Source organism: Piliocolobus tephrosceles, chromosome 14, assembly GCF_002776525.5.
Source record: "Piliocolobus tephrosceles isolate RC106 chromosome 14, ASM277652v3, whole genome shotgun sequence".
NCBI lineage: Eukaryota > Metazoa > Chordata > Mammalia > Primates > Cercopithecidae > Piliocolobus > Piliocolobus tephrosceles.
In genome coordinates, this window is record NC_045447.1 from 17,831,400 (window position 1) to 17,855,878 (window position 24,479).

Genomic DNA, 24,479 nt, shown 5'->3' on the forward strand with positions numbered 1-24,479 from the left:
CCTGCCTTAGCCTCCTGAGTAGCTGGGACTATGGGCATGTGCCACCACACCCAGCTAATTTTTTTTTTGTATTTTTAATAGAGATGGGATTTCACCATGTTCGCCAGGATCGTCTCAATCTCTTGACCTCGTGATCTGCCCACCTTGGCCCCACAAAGTGCTGGGATTACAGGCGTGAGCCACCGTGCCCTGCCCTTTTTTTTTTTTCTTAAGATGGGGTTTTACTCTGTCACCCAGGCTGAAATGCAATGGTGCAATCTTGGCTCACTGCAGCCCTGACCTCCTGAGCTCAAGCGATTCTCCTGCCTCAACCTCCTGAGTAGCTGGGACTACAGGTATGTGCTACCATGCCTGGCTAATTTAAAAATAATTTTTTTTGAGATGGAGTCTTGCAGCATTGCCCAGACTGGTCTCAAACTTCTGGACTCTAGTAATCCTTCCATCTCAGCCTCTCAAAGAATTGAGATTGCAGGCATGAGCCATCATGCCCAACCAGGAATTTTTATTTTATGCCCAAACTGTTGAGACTGTTTATTTAAAAAGGATGTTGAACTTTGTCAAATGCTTTCTCTGTGTCAAATGAGATGATCATGTGGTTTTGTCTTTTTTTTTTTTTTCTTTTTTTTGAGACAGAGTCTTGTTCTGTAACCCTAGGCTGGAGTGCAGTGGCACAATCTGGGCTCATTGTATCCTCCGCCTCCCGGGTTTAAGTGATTCTCCTGCCTCGGCCTCCTGAGTAGTTGGGATTACAGGCACGCGCCACCATGCCCAGCTAATTTTTTTTTTTTTTTGGATTTTTAATAAAGATGGGATTTCACCATGTTGACCAGGCTGATCTCAAACTCCTGACCTCAGGTGATCCGCCCACCTCAGCCTCCCATAGTGCTGGGATTACAGGCGTGAGCCACCACGACTGGCCCAACGTTATGTTCTTAAGTGCATGAAGGCTATGACTGTTGCTATGACTTTTTAGTAAATTATAATTATTCTCCACATTAAATATTTCTCTTTGCCCACTTAAAGTTGTGAGTTCTGTTTACTTAAATTTGTTAGTTCTCTACTAGCTTAAATTTTGTCAGTACTTGCCTGGATTATAGTTTTCCTATTTTTAAATTTTCATTCTTTCTATATCATTTGGTGGTGGTGTACACCTTTATTTTTTTGAGTCGGAGTCTCACTCTGTCGCCCAGGCTGGAGTGCAGTGGCATGATCTCGGCTCACTGCAACCTCTGCCTTCCGGATTCAAGTGATTTTTCTGCCTCAGCCTCCCGAGTAGCTGGGACTACAGGTGCACACCACCACTCCCGGCTAATTTTTGTATTTTAGTAGAGATGGGGTTTCATCATGTCAACCAGGCTGGTCTCGAACTTCTGACCTCAGTTGATCCACCTGCCTTAGCCTCCCAAATCCTCAGCTGGGATTACAGGCATGAGCCACTGTGCCTAGACTATTTTATATTTTTTATTCCATATTTGTAGTTTGAATTAAGTGTAACTCTATATGTTTAAGATTTAATTTAACTGACATTCAGTTTTAGAAGTTAAAGTTAGAAGATCTGGTATTTTACCAATGCTTTTGAATTTAAATTTTAAAAATTTAATTGATAGAAATACAAAATTAAAGTTGATTATTTGAGGAATTTATGAAAGAATACAAAAATTGCTAACATTTGAAAAATTATAAAATGACATTCATAATATCTGATACTATCACATATGGAAATCTGCAGCAATAATTACATCACAGATGAAATACTGAAATCTTGGGCTCTAATAAGAACAATCAGGAAATGTATTTTTGTTAACAGTTTCAACATGAAAGTTAAAAAAACACTCAAAGAAATAAACTAGGAAGCAACAGAAGCTAGTTTACGGTTTTCTGGAGCTATAACAAGTATTGTTTAAAACTTACAACAACCCCATTAAGTGGACAGAATAGACAGTATCTCCTATTTTACAAATGAAAAAAGCGAAGTTCACTTAAGTTTGAAAAACATAAAATCTCAGATACATATAATCATACTCAACTACATATTATAGAGAAAAGAATTGGAAATGAGAAATAGAGTAGGAAAAGGAAAAAAGTAGAATAATTTTTAAAAACCAAAAAATAAAAGACCAACAAGAACAAAGTAAATAAATAAAATTTAAAAGAACAGAAAAAGAAGAGATAGGGGCCCTAGGTCAATGCTGGTGAGATTCAGGAGAAGCAGTGATATAATTCTTCTTACAAAGAAATAGCTCAAGATTCATTAATGGGATAATATCTCCCAATTTTCCCCAGAATAACCACTAGTTTTAAAAGTTAACTGGATTTTGGAAGGCATTTTTGCATCCTTCTCTTTTTATAATTTTCACTGGAATAAATCACTAATTTTTTATCCTGTTAAATGGGGACCATCACATCCTATTTCATAGGGTTAAAGGGTTACCTTCATGGAAAAGCATTCCAGTCCTATGGCCTTTCTGGATATTGCTACAAACAATTTTTCAAAAACATTTTGCACATTGCCACTAGAGCATAAAAATAGAAGCATTTCTAAATTAATGTTCAAATCTAACCTACAGGTCAAATTTTCCGGGTTGCTCTATTATTTAATTTTAAATTTTTTAAATTCCAGTTTTAACAAAAAACTTTTGTAATTACAAGACAAGCAAAGATGTAGGAAAGTGTAGCCCATACAAAGGAAAAGATACAATAAAAATGACCTGAGGAAGTCTTGATCTCCTAGATATGGACTTTATGTAAGACATTTTCAGTATGATCAAATAACTAAAAGAAACCACATCTAAAGAACTAAAGAGAAGTGTAAGAGTTACGTCTTACCATGTAAAGAATAAGACAAAAATTATAAATAAGAATCAAGTAGAAATTCTGTATTTGAAAACTACAATAACTGAAATAAAAAATTCAATAGGGACACTCAACAGCAGATTTGAGCAGGGAGAAAAAAGAATCAATGAACTTGAAGATAGATCAATTGAGATTATCCAGTCTGAGGAGCAGAAAGAAAAAAGGATTAGGAAAAATGAACAGACCGGTAGACCATCTGGTACACCATCAAAAACACAAACATATACACAAAGAGAGACCTCTGGTATACCATAGAGCATACCAACATATGCCTAAAGAGAGTTCCAGAAGGAGAGGGGAGAGAGAGAAAAGGACAGAAAAAAATATTTGAAGAACTAATGGTCAAAACTTTCAAATGTGATGAGAGACATTAAACCATACACTCAAGAAAACTCAATGAACTCCAAGTACGATAAACTCAAAGAGAACCACACCTGACTACGTCATAATAAACCTGTCAAGTGTCAAAGATGAAGAGGTAATCTTGAAAATAACAAGAGAAAAGCAACACATAATGGTACAAAGGATCCTCAGTAAAATTAACAGCTGATTTCTCATCAGAAAGCACAGAGGCTACTAAGTAGAAAGATGATATATTCAAAGTGCTGAAAGAGAAAGACTGTCAACCAAAAATTCTGTAAATATTTTGGTGATTAAGATGCAACATAAGAATTTCGAGAGGACACAAACATTCAGACCATAGCATTAATGATCACGGAAGCCAAGGGAAGCAGCTTGATGTTATCCAGTTGTCTTAAAATTTTCTCATCTTCTTGACATTCTTTGATTACTCTGCCAATGCCTTGCCTTGTGTTATGAGAAGAGATTCCATGTGAAGTGTTAAGAGATTTGTCTTTGGAGTCAAATATGAATTTACTCCTGGCTTAGCTACTCCAAGGCTGGCTTCATGAGCATGCAACCTACGCAGTCACCCCAAACCCCACACGCAGAAGGGCCCCATACTTGGTTTAATGCTCTGTTGTTGTTGTTCTGCATTTATTAATACTTTTATCTTTGAGCTTGTTTTTTATAAATGAGGTCTGACAACACAATATTTATGTCCACAATTCCTTGCCACCTCATTCACACAGAGCATTCACAATACCCTGTGAACACAGAATTCTAGTGGGCTCACAAGGTGCAGAAGTTTAGTGGGAATCAAAGTGAGTACAAAGTATTAAGAAAAGTATGTCTGTGGCTGTGGCTGAGCAAGCCGGGGCACTGACAGCCTGAAGAGACCACATTCTCCATTGGAACAGTAACTTGTTTTGAGTGCAGAAAGATGGTGAAGGCATGCTAAAATGAAAGAAAGAAAGAAAGAAAAAAGAAAAACAACAACAACAAAAAAGGAGCCTTATCGTATCTTTTCTTACTCATAGTACTTCCTTGTATTAGGGAACTGTTATACTTACCTTGAATATGATCACATAGAAAGAAAGGGAAAGATAGGATAATTCACAGTTCCTTTTTCTTTCAGGCTTTCCTTGTCCTCAGAAAGCAAAGGTGGAGAGTGTTGGTAGAACACACACATATCGAAAAGTAAAATAAAAACAGTTGAGCTAGTTTTGTGCATAATTTCCACTGTTCTGGGAAGAATGGAATATATATACACGTATGAGCTATGACATACAAATCGTATAATTTTGGCAATGCACATGCAAGTGAAATGCTCTTATATTTGCAACTTAAACTGGCTATGTACAATATGAAGATGAATGATAAAAGTCATGCCAATAATCAAAATTATTAATTTCCCTTTATTTACAATGATGTTAAATAGCAAATCTTAAAAAGTACCATGATGAGTTGAGGGAGAGACTACAGATGAAAGGAAAAGGCTTTTTTTTTTTTTTTTTTTTTTTTTTGAGACAGTCTTGCTCTGTAGCCCAGGCTGGAGTGCAGTGGTGTGATCTTGGCTCGCTGCAGCCTCCACCTCCTGGGTTCAAGCGATTCTCATGCCTCAGCCTCCGGAGTAGCTCGGGTTACAGGAACATGCCACCATGCCCGGTTAATTTTTGTATTTTTTGTAGAGGTGGGGTTTCGCCATGGTGGCCAAGCTAGAGGAAAAGGCTTTATGTTTATATTCTAATACCTTAACAGCATTTTTCCTGCTTTTTTGAATAAGAGACGCCACATTTTTATCTTGCACAAGGCCATTCAAATTATGTAAGTGGCCAGAGCTACTTTTTTGTGTGTGATTCTGGGCTTTTATTTTTTTTTTTTTTTATTTATTTTTTTGAGACAGAGTCTTGTTCTGTCACCCAGGCTGGAGTGCAGCGGTGCGATCTCTGCTCACTGCAACCTCCAAGTCCTGGGCTCAAGTGATTCTCCTGCTTCAGCCTCCTGAGTAGCTGAGATTACAGGCACCCGCCACAACACCCAGCAAATTTTTGTATTTTTAGTAGAGACGGGGTTTCACCATGTTGGTCAGGCTGGTCTCGAATTCCTGACCTCAGGTGATCTGCCTGCCTCAGCCTCCCAAAGTGCTGGGATTACAGGTGTGAGCCACTGTGCCCAGCCTGATTGTGGGATTTTTAAATGAAGCAATGCAGACATTCTGATTATCAGATTCTTTGTAAAATAAGTATAATGCTGAATCATTCCAGTCAACATCAAGTGACTGCTGCTGGGCAATTATTTTATTAATTTATTATTTCATATTTTCTATATAACTTTTATGAAGATATCCAGAAAGCATTCTAGGGGTCTCAGGATAAATAGGGGGAAATGAAATTATATAGAGTAGGCTGGGTGGGGCGGGGAGGAATAGACTAAGTGTTTGAAAGGTTTGGCAGTTATTTTGGAAGGAAAAAAACCCATTCAAAGATTTTGTCATATCTGGTTTTTTTTCTGGTAAAAAAACAGAGACTTTAGCATGTCTTCTTTTAAAAAAAAATTGAAGCAGAAAGAAAAAAGTTGGAAAAGCAAGAAAGCGTAATCCTAGAAAGAGTAATCATAAGAACTCCATGCATGTTTATGTGATTTTTCAGTGCTAAGATCTCATTTCAGCATTCTTAAGAAGAAGGCAAAGCATCTGTTATCTCAAGGAAGCAAAGAAGCTGGTTCTCAGAAGAGATATTAATGTAAGATGTGAAGCCAGAGTTTACCATGAGAAGATGTCACACCTAAGCACTGACTTAATCAGCACTAATTATTCTAGCTTTCTTTGGGAAGCATTTACCAGCAGGTGGTGCTTTCAAAGTAGGCGCCTGAAGCCGCTGCTCTTCAGGAACTTAAAGTACACTTGCAAATTATTAAGTATTGATGACGGAGGAGCAAGGGTCTATTAGTGGTGGTAGTGAATGTAAGGAACTTTCATCAAAGTTATACTTTTAGGAAAACAGCTAATCTAGTGTAAAATTAACTATTGCTACGTAATAAATTCCCCCGAAACTTAATGACTTAAGATAACAACACACATTAATTATCTGCCCAATTCCGATGGGCAGGAATTCAGGAACAGCTTAGCTAGGTAATTCTGGGTTAGGTTCTCTTATGAGGTTGTAATCAAGATGTCAGCTGGGCTGCAGCCACCTAAAGGCATGACTGGGGCTGGAGGATTCACTTCACATGGCTCTGGGCAGGAGGCCGCAGTTCCTTTCCACGTGGGCCTCTCCATAGGCTTCCTGAGTGTGCTCACTACATGGGGGCTTCCCCTAGAACAGGCAGTTCAAGAGCGAAAAAGGCAGGAACAGCAATGTCTTGTATGACCTAACCTCAGAAGTCACACATCTTCACTTTTGCTGTATTCTGTTGGTCAGATGAATCAGTGTGATACAGTGTGGGAAGGGAATACCAGGGAGGTAAGGACCACTGGGAGCCATCTTGGAGTCTGGCTACCACATCTAGCCACTGGATGAGTAACAGGTATAAGAATTAGATGAAGGAACTTATGTTGAACAAAAAACAACATTGTCTGAAAAAGTGTGGGTCAGTGGAGCCAAAGAAGGTGGTTAATGAGCTGAGCTTGATTCATTAGAAGGTCTGGGGTATAGAAAGAACAGATTCAGATGAGGTTATAAAAACTGTGAGAGATAAAGGGAGAGCGAGCATCTCCTCCTTGTATGTTGTTTCCTTTTGACTCCTCTAAAGAAAATGTGCTTAACTAAATTCCATTATTAACACTGGATTTTCTCTTGGCCTTATTATTTTCCACTTCCTCCCTACTTCCTTATCTGAAATCCTATCCTATTCCATTATTATTTAGGATGTGAAGTGGCCTTTTGGGACATGCTATTCCAACCCACTGCTTTGGTGACTTTCAAGCATAGTTTAAGCAATGACTTTCTTGTCTATTTTTCCCAGTTACCATTCAATCTTCAAATACACATTTGAAGTGGATTTGAACCACTATATTTCCCAGAATGTGGCTTATCCAGTTATTCTCTGACTCTTTCCACCTCTGACCTTTTCAGTTTGTCTTCCCAATCTGCCATCTGCCTGGTGGTCATTTCAGCCAGTCTTGCTCCAGCCCTATAGAGGAAGGGAGAACCAGACATAGCCAGACTAGGTATTCAATTATGTCACATTTATTCCCACCTTGTGCATTTGAACCTTTGCCTAGAATACACAATAGTATATAATAAGAATCAAAATGTGTGGAGTGGGATATAAATTATTTAAGAGTTTATAAAATAAAGAATTAGTTACAGATAAAAAAGGCTGGGCACAGTGGCTCACGCCTGTTAATCCCAGCACTTTGGGAGGCTGAGGTGGGTAGATCACTTGAGGTCCAGAACTGGAGGCCAGCCTGGCCAATATGGTGAAACTCCATCTCTACTAAAAATACAAAAATTAGCCAGGTGTGATGGTTCACCCCTGTAGTCCCAGCTACCTGGGAGGCTGAGGCATGAGAATCACTTGAACCCAGGAGGCAGATGTTGCAGTGAACTGAGATTGAGCCACTGCACTCCAACCTGTGCAACAGAGCGAGACTCCATCTTAAAAAAAAAATTATATATATATATATATCTGGAGAAGGTGTCAAAGAGAAGGTAAGATTTCAGCATGGTTTGGTATCTTTCCTGTCTTTTTTCTATGGATCCCAAACAATCAAATCGCCATTTCTGCAACTTACTAGATGTGTTCCCTGAAGCACTACATTTTTCTGAGCCTCAGTTTACTCATTGGTAACCTGAGGGTACTAACACCCTTCCACGTGGTTGTCAAGATGAGAGATAATTTAGCAAGTTAATTATCACAATAACTGATAAATGTTGGAAACTAATAATGGGTAGCTATTGTGTTGTCACCATTTGGATAAGCTCCTTAAAGACTGAGAATATGTCCTGTATGTCTGAGTCTCATAAAATCTCATTTAAATGCAGTGGAGTTTACAGATCTTATTGAGATGTGATTAACATTTATGGCATTTCTTCTTAATTGCTAGACTGATTACTGAGAAGCGAGAAGAATGCTTCAAACAACACCCGGTTTAAAGTCTGAGGGAGAAGGATATTTTGGAGCAAAGACCTTTTACAGCTTATGAGATTAAGAAGTAGGTTACACAGAATCTACAAAAGGCAGCCAATGCCACAACAAGAGACAAAACTGTTTACAGTGCCTTCTAAAAAGGATACTAGTCCATTTACACTCATTTACTTGTTATTATTAATCAGTAAGGACTTAGTACTGACATTTTGTTACTCGTTTTCTGCTTGTTTTGTTGGTCCTCTCTTCCTTTCTTCCTTCCTTCCTATCTTCCTTTGTATAAAAGTGATTTTCTATAGTAGTATGTTTTATTTCCTTGCTTTTTATTTTTTGTGTAGCAATTACAGGTTTTTGGTTTGTGGTTATCATGAGGCTTGCAAATAACATCTCATAAACAATTATTTTAGACTTAAACAACTTAACTATTATCACAAAGAAAAGTTTTTAAAAACAAGCAGAGAAAGCCAAACAAACCTCTACACTTCATCTTTCCTGCATTTTGACTTTTTGTTGTATCTATTTATATCTTTTTACATGGTCTGTCTCTTAAAAAATAATTGTGGTTACTATTTTTGATCGGTTTATCATTTAGTCATTCTATTAAGTATATGAGTGGTTTACATACTGCAATTACAGTGTTGCAGTATTCTGTATTTCTCTGTGTAATTACTTTTACCAGCAAATTTTACACTTTTAGATGATTTCTTCTTGCTCATTAGTAGCCTTTTCTTGCAGATTGAAAAACTTCCTTTAGCATTTCCTATAAGATAGGTCTAATGTTGATAATATTCCTCAGCTTTTGTTTGTCTAAGTGTTTCTCCATGTCTGAAAAATAATTGTACTGAAAAATAATATTCTAGGTCGGATGTTTTCTTTTCCTCAGCACTTTGACTAGGTCATCCCACTTTATCCTGGCCTGTAAAGTTTCTGCTAAGAAATCTGTTGCCAGATGTATTAGAGCTCCTTTATGTTGTTTGTTTCTTTTCTTTTTTTTTGAGACAGAGTCTCGCTCTGTCCCCTAGGCTGGAGTGCAGTGGCCCGATCTCAGCTCACTGCAAGCTCCGCCTCCTGGGTTTACGCCATTCTCCTGCCTCAGCCTCCCGAGTAGCTGGGACTACAGACGCCCGCCACCTCACCCAGCTAGTTTTTTGTATTTTTAGTAGAGACGGGGTTTCACCGTGTTAGCCAGGATGGTCTTGATCTCCTGACCTTGTGATCCGCCCGTCTCAGCCTCCCAAAGTACTGGGATTACAGGCTTGAGCCACCGCGCCCGGCCTGTTTGTTTCTTTTCTCTTGCTGCTTTTAAGATCCTTTCTTTACCTTGATCATTGAGAGTTCGATTATTATATGTCTTGAAGTAGTCTTATTTGGGTTGAATCTGCTTGGCATTCTTTGATTTTCTTGTACCTAGATATTCATGTCTTTCTCTGGGTTTGGAATGTTGTCTGTTATAATTTCCTTGAATAAACATTCTACCCCAATTTCTCTCTCTCTCTCTCTCTCTCCTTCTCCCTCCCTCCCCCCATCCCCTTTAAGGCTAGTAACTCTTAGATTTGCTTTTTTGAGGTTATTTTCTAGATCTTGTAGGCATGCTTCATTCTTTTTTCTTTTTAGTGTTTTCCTTTTTCTCCTCTATGTATTTTCATACAGCCTGTCTTCAAGCTCACAAATTCTTTCTTTTGCTTGATCAAGTCTGCTATTGAGAGACTCCAATGCATTTTTCAGTTTATCAATTGAATTTTCTATCTCCAAGATTTTTTTAAAAAAATTTTTCATATTTTATTGATAAAATCCTATGCAGTCACAAATATTGGGGGAAGAAATGTAGCCATACACTTCTTTGTCTTAGTAATCTATATTTTAGCCAGCTCTGGAATTTCCATTTGATTTAAAAAATTTCAATCTCTTTGTTAAATTTCTCTGATAGAATTCTAAATTTCTTCACTGTTACCTTGGAGTTCATTGAAGTTCATCAAGGCCGCTATTTCGAATTCCCTGTCTGATTAGTCATATATCTTCATCACTCCAGATTGGTCAATGGTGCCTTATTCAGTCCATTCAGTGAGGCCATGTTTTCCTGGATATTCTTGATGACTGTGGATATTCACTCATGTCTGCGCATTGAAGAGTTAGGTATTCATTCCCTTCTTTATAGTCCAGGCTTGTTTGTCCCTGTCCTTGAGAAGGCTTTCCAATAATTCAAAGGGGATTGAGTTTTGTGGCCTAAGCCTGTGGCACTTGGGGGTGTCCTAAGCTCAGGAACCCTGTAATTCTTACAGACTCTTAGATATGCAGCCTTGGTATATCTAAGACTTGGGAAGATAGGGGAGAATTCCCTGGGTTGTCAGGCAAAGTCTCTTGCTCTCTTCCCTCTCTTTCCCAAATCAGAAGGCATCTCTCTCCAGGCTTGGTTAACTGGAGCTTAGGGAGGAGTGATGCAGACACTCTACTGGCCACAGCTAGCATCACACTGGGTTATACCTGAAGCCCACAGCCTTCCAGACCAGCTCAGTACTGGGGCTCACTAAGGCCTGCAGCCACTACTGCCTGGTTATGCCTGCTGCTAATGTTTATTCAAGGCCCAAGGCCACATTAGTCAGCAGATGGTGAATCCTGCCAGGACCAAGTCCATACCAACAGGGCAGTGGATTCCCTTCTGACCCAGGGTGGGCCTAGAAACACTATACAGGAACAAAGCCTGGAATCAAGGGCTTCGGGAATCTGCTTGGTGTTTTATCTTATTGTGGCCAAGCTGATATCCAAGTTGCAAGACAAAGTCCTCTGCGCTCTTCTCTCTTCTTTCCCCAGGCAGAAGGAATCTCCCCAAGCATCAGTACCTGGAGTTTGGGGAGGAGTGACATACGTACTCCTGTGGCTGCCACAGCTAGTGTCAAACTGTGTTGCACCCTAAGTCTACTGCCTCCCAGACCAGGACAGCATTAGACCTTGCCCAAGGACTTGCTAACAGAGGGAAAAAAATCTGTAAAATATTTCGGAGTGGCATATTTTGAACCAATATGAGTGATCATGGTCTTGGGAACAGTCTTAAGAGGTTCTGAGAAAGTGTGCCTGAAGCAGGTAGGTTATAGTTTGGTTTTATACATTTCCAGGAGACAAGAGTTACAGGCAAAGATATAAATTGATACATGCAAAGTATATGTTGATTCAGCCCAAAAAAACAGGACATCTCCAAGTAGGGACTTAGTAATTTTTTTTTTTTTTTTTTTTGAGACGGAGTCTCGCTCTGTCGCCAGGGCTGGAGTACAGTGGCCGGATCTGGGCTCACTGCAAGCTCCGCCTCCCGGGTTTACGCCATTCTCCTGCCTCAGCCTCCCGAGTAGCTGGGACTACAGGCGCCCGCCACCTCGCCCGGCTAGCTTTTTGTATTTTTTAGTAGAGATGGGGTTTCACTGTGTTAGCCAGGATGGTCTCGATCTCCTGACCTCGTGATCCACCCATCTCGGCCTCCCAAAGTGCTGGGATTACAGGCTTGAGCCACCGCGCCCGGCCGGGACTTAGTAATTATAGGTGGGTCTTAAGGATTCTTTAGTTGGCAATTGGTTGAGAGGGTTAAGCTATTATCTAAAGGCTTAAAGTCAGTAGAAAGTAATGCTTGAGTTAAAGGAGGTTGTGGGGTCCAAGGCTCTTGTTATGTAGATGACTCCTCATAGGTAGCAGCCCTCAGAGAGAATCAATGGCAAATATCAGTCTCTTTGCAGACTCTCAGTTCAACTCTGCTAGATCTGGGAAAAGCCTAGAAAGGGAAGGCCTGGCTGCATTAATGGAGATTCTCTACAGATGCAAATCTCCCCCACAAATGATAGCTTTGCAGGGCCATTTCAAAATATGTCAAAGAAATATATTTTGAGATAAAATATATTTATTCCCTACAAGGTCTGCTATCTGTCATGTCTTGCTATATCAGAGTCAGGTTGAAAAGTAAGCCATATTACAGCAGGTTTATTTTTATTTATTTTATTTTATTATTATTATTTTTTGAGACAGAGTTTTGCTCTTTGCCCAGGCTGGAGTGCAATGGCACGATCTTGGCTCACTGCAACCTCTGCCTCTCAGGTTCAAGCAATTCTCCTGCCTCAGCCTCCCGAGTAGCTGGGATTACAGGCACCCGCCACCACACGCAGCTAATTTTTGTATTTTAAATAGAGACGAGGTTTCACCATATTGGCCAGTCTGGTCTTGAACTCCTGACCTCAGGTGATCTACCTGCCTCAGCCTCCCAAAGTGCTGGGATTATAGGAGTGAGCCACCATGCCCAGCTTATACCAGGTTAACTTTTAAAACCCATTTAACAATATTTTATGGTTTGTAGGATGTGATTCCTTGCGTGAATGGCCTGAGATCTTGTTTATAATTTGGTATCTTATTGCCACAGAGGCTATTTTGTCCATCTTACGATCTTTTAACTTGAATGCAGGTAAGTTGTGCCTAAACTCCAAAGGGAGGGGGGATAACAAAGCATGTCTAACCTCCCTTCCCATCACAGCCAGGAATTCAATTTTTAAGATTTTTCTGGGGTCTCTTTGGCCAAGTGGGTGTTCATTCAGTCAGTAGGAGTAAGTTGGGAGTGCTTAGCATTTTGTGTTTAGTCTACATACTTTAGTCCTTGTGTCCTGACTGCCACTCAAATAGATTCAGGACCTCAGACCACTTTAGTTAGCCAGTGGTGAAGATAGCCATGACCTGGGTTTCTCCCTCTGGAGCAGAGAATTCTTCTCTGAACCAAGGCCTGCCTAAATGCGCTGTTGGAATTCTGGGCGCCTGCAGAATTCTGTCGTGTGTTATGTTCCAGCACTGACTTCCGATACAAAGTCCCACACTCACTTTGCTCTCCCTCCTTCAGGCACACAGACCCACACTCACTTTGCTCTCCCTCCCCCAAGTACACAGATTCTCTTTCCCACTGTGCAGCCTGTGGTTGGAGGAGGGGTGGTGTAGGCAATGCAGGGAGATCGTCCCTCGCCCCCCTACCCCCACCCGGTCTTCAATGCCTCTTTCCTTATCATTAAGGTAAAAAAAAAAAAAAAAAAAGGCACTGTGATCACTCACCTGATTTTATGGCTCTTATGAAGGTGCTGTCTTGCATGGATAGTTGTTCTACTTGGTGTTCCTGTGTGGAGAACTATCTCTGAGGTTTCTCTGGGCCCTCTCTCCAATCAGTCTTTAAACTGCTGGCACCGAAGCCTCCAGTGCCTTCCTCCTCTATATCCCATGGAGAGTTACTGAAGTAGTTCTTTTTGGATTTCAGTTGGCCTTTTATTAGAGCCTTTCTCCTAGAGGATTAAAACATGAGACTGCGGGCTTGAGCCAAAAAGCAGTCAGAGGGACAAATATTTGGTTTTACTTAGAATAACCCACCTGCCACCATGCCTGGCTAATTTTTGTATTTTTTGTAGAGACGGGGTTTCACCATGTTGGCCAGGCTGGTCTTGAACTCCTGACTTCAGGTGATCCACCCACCTTGGCCTCCCAAAGTGCTGGGATTACAGGTGTGAGCCAGCGTGCCCAGCCTCAAAAGTTCATCTGTGAGCCACGTTTAGAAGGTAGATAAAAAAATTTGACTAAACACAGTTGAGAATCTATAAATTGTTTAAACTTCAGTTCTGTTGAGAACCTTTGAGATCCATCATTTTCTGTTTCTACCAGAGAAACAGGACAATGACTTGCAAATATTGGTTTTCAGTATTTACTCTATAGCTCAAGCAAACAAACTTTTTTGCCCTTAAAATACAAATATTACCTTCCTTGATTTGAGTGTTCTTGTTCTCTCTTAAATTTCATTTCCCAAAAATGATGGCAAAAGTACTGTTTGTTTTAACTTGACCCATCTTTTGCAACCCAGCTTAATCATTTCACAGACTCCCTTTTGAAATAAATGGGCTAGATGATCAGACAATAGTGGCAAATGTTTGTCATTTCAATCACATATGCAACAGATACCTTTAGTGAAATTGGTATATCAAATTTCCCTTTGTGCTCCTTTTTTTCCCTAGTGAATTCAGCATTAAAGTGTAAATATTTTTAGTTTATTATTTATTAATTCAAAGCAAAGAATGCCAATGTGACCATACATATCTCATTTATATATCGTAAATATCTCATTATAGAAATATGTTTAGATACATTTGTTTTATTATTTTAAAGCAGAGCACATATTATATATTAAGGTAAAAATAGTACTAAAAAACAAGAAGGTAGGCCAGGCGCGGTGGCTCATGCCTGTAATCCCAGCACTTTGGGAGGCCGAGGTGGGCAGATCACAAGGTCAGGAGATTGAGACCATCCTGGCTAACACAGTGAAACCCTGTCTCTACTAAAAAAACACACACACACACACAAAATTAGCCGGGCAAGGTGGCAGGCGCTGTGGTCCCAGCTACTCGGGAGGCTGAGGCAGGAGAATGATGTGAACCCAGGAGGCGGAGCTTGCAGTGAGCCGACGTTGCGCCACTGCACTCTAGCCTGGGCGACAGAGCGAAACTCTGTCTCAAAACAAAAAACAATAAAGCAAAAAGAGAAGATAGTAAATAAAAAAATTCTAATGAAAATAAAACATCATAAAAATTAGCTTAATTAAAAATCAGCCAGGCATGGTGGCTCACGCCTATAATCCCAGCACTTTGGGAGGCCAAGGCAGGTGGATCACCTGAGGTCAGGAGTTCGAGACCAGCCTGGCCAACATGGTGAAACCCTGCCTCTACTAAAAATACAAAAAATTAGCTGGACATGGTGGGACATGTCTATAGTCCCAGCTACTTGGGAGGCTGAGGAAGGAGAATCCCTTGAACCTGGGAGGCGGAGGTTGCCCTGAGTCGAGATAGTGCCACTGGACTCCAGCCTGGATGACAAAAAGAGACTCTGTCTCAAAAAAAAAAAAAAGTATAAAGATAAAATTTTAGTATATTGTGAATTAGTTATCAGACTTAATTGTTATAGGAAGCTTTGTTTTTCTGGAGTTCTTATATTAAAATTATTAAAATCCTTACTGAAAAGTATAGCGTGTTTTCTTTAAAAGAAAGATATTCTATATCTGATTAAAGGCAAACTTTGAATGAGTGGTGTATGACTTAATAAATATTGGAGAATATCCATTCTCCAATACTTAGAGAATGACGACAGCATCCTCAGCATGGCACTTTCATTGCCAGTCACAATCTTTCCTCCACCTAATGTTCTCTAGACTGAGACAGACCAAGGAACAATTCCCTAGACCTCCTTTACAGAGCTAGGTTATGCTCAGACCATGTGCAGCACCAAGGACACTGTCATTCAGGTCTCCAAAAAAGGTCATCTTGTGAGCCCTGTCTAAACCAGGCCTCTTCTAAAATCATTTCAATTTGAAACTGAGTCCAGGTGTGTCTCCATCAGTGTTAGAGTGGACTTGCCAGATGTGTGCTTGCAGATGATGCAACATCAAAGCAAATGCCCTGGGCAAGAGAAGAAAGGCCAAAGCAGTGGGCTCACTGGTTTGTAGCTTTGAGCCACTCTTCATAGTGCCAAATTCCCATTTTAGAGTCCCTTTATTTGTATTAATAAAAATAAATTCCCTGGGTGTAAGTTCCTATAAAATACTCCCTATGTGTATTCCTGGGCATGAAAGGGTGTTTTAGCTCCAATTCTAGTTTTCCCACTTAGAGGTTCACCTTTCTGACATTAATAATTAACCAGATTATCTGAATTCTTCAAGTTCAGTTTATTTAAAAGGAGAATATCCTCAAAAGGATTATATCCATGATTTCCTGCTACCTCCAACCATGGGCCTTTTGGGAATACTTTGTTTTTTAATCTTCCTGGGAAAAACTTGGGGACAGGAGCAAACGTAAGTAAAACAAGCTATCTTCATTTTTCAATGCATCTTAGTTATGATGAATGAAGAGTTAAATTTAACAGATTGTGTTAATTTGAAAATAATTTGCTACTTCTGAGAACACCAAGTGAATAGTATCATCTCTGAATGAGAAAGTCATGGAAGCATTTTGATTTGATGAGTAGCTAACAACGTGACAGCTTTTATGAAATTATTATTTATTAAAATTTAAGTATTCAAATTCCTCTTCAAAAAAGCACAAACTCCAGATAATAAACTTTCTAGACATTTTTTGCTTATTTTAACTTGGTTTTTAGTTTTGTGTTACACCAGGGTTATTTGGGAGTCAATCTAATACTGTGATCTGAAAATCTGTTGTAATGACTTCTATAATACATTTATGAGCTGATTTTTCACAATTTTTAGTGTCATTATTGAGATAATATGCATTTTAAGTAATGTTTTAAAAATAATGATCTTATTTCTAGAAATGTTTTAATAGTGAAAAGTAACTGTAGATTATCTAATCAAACCTTTTCATTTTATATACGAGGATAAGTCCAGATATGGGAAGTGACTGGCCAAAGGTCACAGTTCTAGAGAGAGAGAAATAGGATTTTTATTAAGATCTCCTGGCCGGGCGTGGTGGCTCAAGCCTGTAATCCCAGCACTTTGGGAGGCCAAGACGGGTGGATCACGAGGTCAGGAGATCGAGACCATCCTGGCTAACACCGTGAAACCCCGTCTCTACTAAAAAAATACAAAAAAACTAGCCGGGCGATGTGGCGGGCGCCTGTAGTCCCAGTTACTCAGGAGGCTGAGGCAGGAGAATGAGGTAAACCCGGGAGGCGGAGCTTGCAGTGAGCTGAGATCCGGCCACTGCACTCCAGCCTGGGCTACAGACCGAGACTCCGTCTCAAAAAAAAAAAAAAAAAAAAAAAAAAAAAAAAAAAAAAGATCTCCTGTTTATCTCTTCAGTTTTTTTCATTTTGTCGTAGATGTATGCATATAAATATATGATATATAAACACATACTTGGGATGTCATTCTTTTTTAGAACCCTCCTATTTCTGATCTGTAATCTTATCACATGGCCGCAAACACTCCACTACCTTAGCATCCTGCCTTTATTATTTCTTTTTGAAAGACAACTAGCAGCTAAGACTTAGAGAGACTGAAATTAAGTGACTTCAAATTAGTGGCAGAACTAGGGCTAGGACCTGGGTTCCATGATTCTTGTCCAGACTTATTCTGAATTCTTTCTACTAGCCCTTCATAAAAATTATTTCCTCACTTTCTCTGAAAAAGTCAGAGTATACCATTTACAACATGGCAATCAATCACTTTAATTAATTGGTTGATTGATTGATTCAGCAAATATTTATTGAGCACCTAACCATATGATAGGCACTGCAGATACAGCAAACAGTAAGACAATTCCTAGAGCTTGCATTCTAGTGGGAGAAGCAAGTAATGAATGAATGCGCCAGTGAAAGAATGTGTAAGATCAGGTAGGTAGTATTATGAAGAAAAAAATAAAGGAGAATATGAGAATTTTAAAAAAAAATTATGGGGCACTATTTTAAAATGTGGCCAGGAAAGGTTCTCTTAAGGAGGCTGCACTCAAACAGAACCTGAAGGAAGTGAGGAAGCAAACCATGCAAATATTTGAGGAAAGAGCATTCCAGGTAGAGGCCAAAATAACATTCTTGCCTCTCTGCAAGCTCAGTAACCTGATCCTCTGCAGCAATTGAAAGACATAGAGAACTATGAAATTCTTTATATGGATAGATTATGCTACTGATAAGTCAATAAGAACCAAAATCTTTATGAAGGGTGGTTCCAGAATCATCTTTTAGGAGCCTCTAAACCCTACGTATTTTATGCTTGACTGCTACCATCACATAGACCACAGTCCCCAACCATTTTGGCACCAGGGACAGGTTTTGTGGTAGACAATGTTTCCATGGACCGGGATTGGGGTGGGGATGGTTTCAGGATGAAACTGTTCTACCTCAGATCATCAGGCATTATATTCTCATAAGGAGCTTGCAATCTAGATCTCTTGCATGCGCAGTTCACAGTAGGGTTCACGCTCCTATGAGAATCTAATGCCACCACTGATCTGACAGGAGGCAGAGCCAAGGTGGTAATGCTCCTTTGCCCCACTGCTCACCTCCTGCTGTGTGGCCTGGTTCCTAACAAACCATGGACTGGTATTGGTCCGTGGCCCAGGGGTTGAGGACCCCTAACATAGACAATCCAAAATTAAAGCAATACTAAACTGAAAAACATAAAGCTTCTGTAAATACTGAAATTAAATAGCTTTATATTCCTAAATTTTTCTAATTACAAAACTCTTGATAAATTCCATTTAGTACAGCAGTTGAAAATGTTAATTCTGGAAACGGGCTGCTCAGGTTCTATTCCTAATTCTATAATTTGTGATTTATAGAATTCATAAATCCTATATATGTGGCCTTGGGAAAATTAATTAGCAGTTTCTTCACCTTAAAACTGGAGTAATAGTTTCTCACAGAGTGGTTGTAACAAAACAATGAGTTTATATGTATTAAGTATTCAGAATAGTGCCTTATCACAGGGTAAAATTTCAGTAAATATATTTTATTATCATAAAAGCTGAACTCCTCTCATTTTCTGCTATCTCCTACTAGGCATGTGGGGAAGGGGAATTCAGATGATCGTTGGAAATCTGGAAATTCTTTCCTCTCTTTTGTAATTTGCCTATAAGTGGATCCAAATTAGTTGTCATGTAGGAGAACTGCCAGATGCTTTAAAGGATTTAATTGCTGATAAATTAATTCTATTGTTACTAAAAACTTCCTGCTTTTGGCCGGGTGCGGTGGCTCAAGCCTGTAATCCCAGCACTTTGGGAGGCCGTGAAGGGCGGATCACGAGGTCAGGAGATCCAGACCATCCTGGCTAACACGGTGAAACCCTGTCTCTACTAAAAAATACAAAAAACTAGCCGGGCGAGGTGGCGGGCGCCTGTAGTTCCAGCTACTCGGGAGGCTGAGGCAGGAGAATGGCGTAAACCCAGGAGGCGGAGCTTGCAGTGAGCTGAGATCTGGCCACTGCACCCCAGCCTGGGCCACAGAGCCAGACTCCGTCTCAAAAAAAAAAAAAAAAAAAAAAAAAACTTCCTGCTTTTACCAGACTCAAAATGTCATCATGTTGGCAGAAGCCTGGAATAAATCTGCCAGGTGGGGTGGTGCATATACTCCAAACTTGTTGGGCTACTTGAATTCGTTGATCACTATGCCCTTCTGGGTTTAAACACTTTTTTTTCCTATGTAATATGTAGTCCTCGCTATTCAAATTAGATACTTTTGTGATATACAGTTAGTAATCCAGTTTATATTTGTAAGTTTTAAATAAAATAATTTTTAAAAATCACGTATTTTATAATTTGTATTTCAAAAACATGTATAGATTCACTTCCATCATTGTATAAATCACATGAAAAGTAAAAATAAGAGAACAGTTTATGGTTGTGAATAGCATATAATCTTGACCTCAAATGTACACATAACAACTGAGAGAGAACTGATATAAAGTCCTCCCCCATTTACTTACAAACCGTGTAACCTTAGCCAAGTTAGCCTCTTACCACTTGCAAAATAGGCATAATAATAGTACCAGCATCACTGGCTTATTGTAAAAATTAACAAGCGCTGTATGTAAAGTGCTGATACAGCCTCTGATATATGGCAAATACTTAATTACCATTATTGTTTGAAGATGATGATTTGCTCTTAAAGGACCATCATCACTATTTCCATTTCCAAATGCACTTCCCAGCTCACTTGTATTCTATACTTTTCGTTATCTGTTTACTAGTATAACATAGGATTTCTAAGATCACTCCCTTTTAACTAATTTAGTGAGATTAATAAATCTTAAAGTATTGAGTACTAAGAGTGCTAGGCCCTTTCATATACATGTTCTTACTTAATACTTTACCAGAGCCTGGTAAAGAAGGTGATTATTTCCACAGTAATTTATTTTAGCCTCAGAAAGAGTTAATGACCTTACCACGGTCACTCAGCCGGCAGATGCCACAGCTGGAATTCAATCACTGCTTTTTTCTTCATTGAGCAAAAAATATTGACTCCATTTACATGTTCTGGTCAACACAATTAGAGTCTTCCTTGGCTGCAGTAGCTAAGAGAAGGTGCTATTATCACCTTACCTTTCGAAATGTAAACTAAACCTCTAGCTTCATTTCTCAGGTCTTAATTCCAAGCTACTTAGAAATTATGCCAAAGTTATGGCGGATCACAAGTACATTTTGACTTACTAATATCATTTTTAAGTGAGGAAATATATGTATTTTAAATGGAATCTCTCAAGTGAGAGAAAAAAATCAAAAGTATAAGAAAGTTTGTCCTATAAAGACACTGAGTTTTATTTTTTCCTTTTTCAACAGATATGTCATTTCAGCACCAAAACTATTCCGTGTTGGAGCATCTGAAAACATTGTGATTCAAGTTTATGGATACACTGAAGCATTTGATGCGACAATCTCTATTAAAAGTTATCCTGATAAAAAATTTAGTTACTCCTCAGGCCATGTTCATTTATCCTCAGAGAATAAATTCCAAAACTTGGCAGTCTTAACAGTATGTATTTATCCTTTATTTTCTTTATATATACAGAATATTCTCAATAAAAATGTGTACAAAGTTTGACTATTGATAACATATAGATTTAATCATTTACATCCACTGAGGGATTATTAGATGATGTCAGTCACTAATGATAACATAAGTGAAAATTCTAACAGAAACAGAAAATTCTAAACAGAAGAGTTATGTCTGCTTTTTGAGCAATGCACGTCAATTTTTCACATTCTTATTGGAAAATAAAATTGTACTAATGTGAAAATATTTGGAAATAATTGAAAATACTTATTTGCTGTGAAAATTATTGTTAGAAAGAAATTGAGAAATATGAATATGATTTGATCTGTAGTATGTTGCCCACAAAAATCCATGGATATTATTGAACATTCGATTGAACTCTAATATTCTAAAATTATAGCTTCAAAAACTAAAAATTTGTTATTACTAAAGTGAATAGCTCTGATTGACAACCTGCAGTGAATAGAAAGAACAACCTTGATCAAATAACTCTTTCTCCTATTAAGATATTGTAGTATAGATTGCTTAGAGACATATTTGCAACTTATTTCTTACTAAAGATTCTGACACTTAATAAAGAAAATCAAAGAATATCAGACGTAAAATGGGCTCTGCAGTTCATTTAGACCAGAGTTTCTCTAAAGTGAGTTCTTTATAAAGAAATTAAAAACGGAAATGTAATAAAGAGCTTAAAATTAGAACCATATTGATTTTGTAACATTTTGAATTTATTTTATAAATTTGTTTTGAGTTTTTAATTATACAAAAATCATAAGCATTAGATTACACCCAGTTTTAAGTTTGTACATATTTAAGTATCTTTGTAATAAAAATTATTTTGGTTATGTTATAAATAATAAAAAGTCAATGCTGAGGGTTCTCCATAACTTTTGTCCTTTAATGCATATTACTCATGTCTGAGAAACACTAATCTAAATAATTTCTAATCAAACATAGGAATTCTTTAATTAATGTTCTTAGCAGTAAATGCTCATATCTCTTAACAAATTCTTCCACTTATTAGGTTCGTTAACAATTAAAATTCGTTTATTAAAAGTGTTACTTTTATGGCACATGCCTGTAATCCCAGCTATTCGGGAGGCTGAGGCAGGAGAATCGCTTGAATCCAGGAGGGGGAGGTTGCAGTGAGCCAAGATTGTGCCACTGCACTCCAGCCTAGGCGACAGAGTGAGACTCCATCTCAAAAAAAAAAAAAAAAAAAAGTGTTACTTTCAAAAGACACTCTTTTATCTGATACAATGTATTTGTGGCTGTTAGTTTTAAATTTAAATCAGGCTGGGCGCAGTGGCTCACGCCTGTAATCCCAGCACTTTGGGAGGCCGAGGCTGGCGGATCACGAGGTCAGAAGATCGAGACTATCCTGGCTAACACGGTGAAACCCTGTCTCTACTAAAAATACAAAAAAAATTAGCCGGGCGCGGTGGCGGGGCCTGTAGTCCCAGCTGCTCGGGAGGCTGAGGCAGGAGAATGGCGTGAACCCGGGAGGCGGAGCTTGCAGTGAGCCGAGATCGCGCCACTGCACTCCAGCCTGGGCGACAGAGCCAGACTCCAGCCTGGGCGACAGAGCCAGACTCCATCTCAAAAAAAATAAAATAAAATAAAAAATAAATTTAAAATAATCAAATTTAACTGAAATTAAAAATGCAGTATCTCAGTTGCACTAGCAACATTTCAAGTGTTCAAATAGCCGCAGGTAGCTAGTGGCTGCCATAGTGAACAGCATAGATACAGAATATTTCTGTCATCACAAAAAGTCCTTTGAACAGTGCTAACCTATATGGTTAACTGAAAAACTAGATTAAGGTGGGGGAATCATAGTTGGTACATATTTTAACCATTTAATTTTATCAGAGTAATATCATGTATCTTTATTTGCCAATTGTTTAATGTTGTACCAAGGTCCTTTAAGTGTGGGTCTATGGATTGCAGTGTCAAATCTCATTTGCTATGTGTTACAACTTTAATGGATCATCTTTGTTCTATAGGTTTTTTTTTCTTTCTTTTCTTTTTTTTTTTTTTTTCTTTTTTGAGACAGGGTCTCGTTCTGTCACCCAGGCTGGAGGACAGTGGTGCGATCTCGGCTCACTGCAGCCTTCGCCAGATTCAAGTGATTCTCCCACCTCAGCCTCCCAAGTAGCTGGGATTACAGGTGTGCACCACCACACCTGGCTAATTTTTACATTTTTAGTAGAGAAGGGGTTTCACCATGTTGGCCAGGCTGGTCTCGAACTCCTGACTTCAGGTGATCCGCCTGCCTCGGCCTCCCAAAGTGCTGGGATTACAGGTGTAGGTCACTGTGCCCAGCCTGTTCTATAGTTTCTGTTTCTTAAAAGGGGAGAAAGAACTTAAAGGCACTTACAAAGCAATCTGGGTGCAGAATATTTATATATTTTTCTTGTTTTCCAAACTTTTACAATAATTTCACATAGCTAATTCTACAGCAGTTGGTTTTTGTAACTAACTTTCATCCCATGTTTCCAAAGCCTAAATTTTCATAGACACACTTTTGTTTTTTATCACTTTTCATGTATTAAATTTACATATCATTGAATGTAAAGGGGATAATTACAAACATAAATTAGAAAATGAGCATCTCAACTCATAGGAGCAGAAATATGTGGGGTAATACTAAGGGTCCAGAGAGGCTGGGCATGTGGGCACAGTGACTGATGCCTGTAATCCCAGCACTTTGGGAAGCTGAGGCAGGCGGATCACTTGAGGCCAGGAGTTCAAGACCAGCCTAGCCAACATGGTGAAACCCTGTCTCATTAAAAATACAAAAAAAAAAAAAAAAAATTAGCTGGGCATGGTGGTGCACACCTGTAATCTCAGCTACTTGGGAGGCTGAGGCAGGAGAATCACTGAACTCGGGAGGCAAAGGTTGTCATGAGCCGAGATGGCACCACTGCTCTCCAGCCTGGGCAACAGAGTAAATGAGGCTCCATCTCAAAAAAAAAAAAAAAAAAAAAAAAAATCCAGAGAATCGGTCAGGAGGTTTCACAAAGGGAATGGGGAGCACGGGGTAACCCAGCAAATTAATCGAGTGAAGGTTTCTTAAAGGCGTTTATGATAGTAGCTTCACTAAATGTACATAAAATTTAGGAAACACGGAACCAAAGAGACTTTCAATTGCTTAAAGCTAAATTTTTATTATGTAATTAAACACTAAAGGACTTTGGGCAAAATGTATTTACTCTTCTTGCTCCCGTATCACTTTTTAAATGATTACATGTACATACTCATTGTTCTAATGAGATCACAGTCGAATTTAGAAAATTAATGTGTTTAATAACTTTAGAATTATTATACTATTTTCCATCAACAATTTCTTTTCCAGATACAACCAAAACAATTACCTGGAGGACAAAACCAAGTTTCTTATGTGTATTTGGAAGTTGTATCAAAGCATTTTTCAAAATCAAAAAAAATTCCAATAACCTATGACAATGGATTTCTCTTCATTCATACAGACAAACCTGTTTATACTCCAGACCAGTCAGGTAGAGTATAAGATATTTCTTTCTCTGGGTGGGGTATTTGACACTACTGATACTATATTGTAGAGCTTTTTAATACCTGAAATTGAGTGGAGATCGGTTTCTTTCTAATTTGCTCAAAAGACTCTCAATTCCCAATGACATCTATACTTTCAAATATTTAATAGTATTTTAATTTTAAATTGATGG

At 38.8% G+C, this 24,479-nt stretch overlaps 1 protein-coding gene across 1 annotated transcript in view; it reads left to right on the forward strand.

The window, feature by feature from the left end:
• The first annotated feature begins 286 nt into the window (after nt 1–286).
• Nucleotides 287–24,479, forward strand: part of C5 (complement C5) — a 117,125-nt gene continuing 92,932 nt past the window's right edge. Inside the window, exons 1-3 of the mRNA XM_023223694.2 lie at nt 287–335; nt 20,559–20,751; nt 24,131–24,293. The gene's annotated coding sequence lies outside the window, so the exon portion shown is untranslated. The remainder of the gene's footprint in view (nt 336–20,558; nt 20,752–24,130; nt 24,294–24,479) is intronic.